Consider the following 1,249-nt stretch of genomic DNA (forward strand, 5'->3'; position numbering starts at 1 on the left):
TCCCAAGATCCTCTTTCTTCAATTCATTAAGGATGAGAAGTTGCTGCCTGTTTGGCCTGGGACCCAGTTTTTTGGTACTGGACCATGGTATTTTTTATGAACCTCAGGCAATTTCAGCATCAGCATACAAGAAACAACAATTGATCACAGCAGAACTGTCACTTAGGCTGAAGAAGTACAATCAGTAGTAACAATAGCATTAAGCAGAGACTACAAAATTACAAACTGTTTAAAACATTAATTAGACACCTTAAACCATAATATACAACAAAATGAAAAACAAATCAAAAAATTATAACTGAAAACATCTACACAGTAGAGTAATTTACCACACAGAGGATAAAATTTAAATGACATAAGAGGAAAAAGAGAGAGAGAGAAAAAAGAATGGGATTACAAGCAACATCAAAAGACAAAGAAAGATTACACAGATTTTAGAAACTGAAGAACAAGAAAAGAGGTAAAGAAAGAAGGAAAAAATCAAAAACAAGGAAAAAGAGAACAAAGTCTAACTCTAACCCTAACTACTAACCCTAACACATTACACTACCCCTAACACTACCTACCCCTAACACCCCTACCCCTACCCCTACCCCTACCCCTACCCCTACCCCTAACCCTAACCCTAACCCTACCCCTACCCCTAACCCTAATCCTAACCCTAACCCTAACGCTAACCCTAACCCTAGCCAGCAGTGAGACACTGAGGAAACAGCATTCTGCACTGAGCTTCTGTAGGATTCAGTGGGCAGGTATGGGGGCAGCTTTTTGCAAAGCAGCTAAGTTCTGGCAGTGGGAACACCAAGAGTGAAGCCAGCATGGCTTTCAAAAACATATGGGCTTGTTGGAAAAAAAGAGAGATTACAAACTTCATGCAGATGACTGTCATGAAAAACAAGAATTCTCCAATGAGAATTCCTGTGAGCTCTTGGAAGGAAGCCCTTGAAAAAAATCCAGGTGAATTCTACTATTAAATGACTTGGCTTAAGCTCCAGGATGGAGTTCATGTTTTTAAGGAAATCAAGGAAGAATGAACTCTACAACAGCTAAAGCTAATGAGAACTCAGGATGTCAAATATATGGAAAGAAAAAAGGTTGCAGAAGCTAAGAAAATTGAAAAACTAAAGTCAGAGCTCCATCTCCTGGATATTCAGGGAAAGCAACAGATTAAGTATGCATTCTTTTTGACACTCAGAAAGAAATTGAACAATTGGATAGTGTCACTCACCTGCAAACCGCCCTGGACCTA

The 1,249-nt window shown here is 39.2% G+C and overlaps 1 pseudogene; it reads left to right on the forward strand.

The window, feature by feature from the left end:
* Positions 1-625: 625 nt before the first annotated feature.
* Positions 626-1,246, forward strand: LOC102009903 (annotated as a pseudogene).
* The last annotated feature ends 3 nt before the right edge of the window (positions 1,247-1,249 follow it).

Source organism: Chinchilla lanigera, unplaced genomic scaffold, assembly GCF_000276665.1.
Source record: "Chinchilla lanigera isolate Chin_1 unplaced genomic scaffold, ChiLan1.0 scaffold02225, whole genome shotgun sequence".
NCBI classification, from domain to species: Eukaryota; Metazoa; Chordata; class Mammalia; order Rodentia; family Chinchillidae; genus Chinchilla; species Chinchilla lanigera.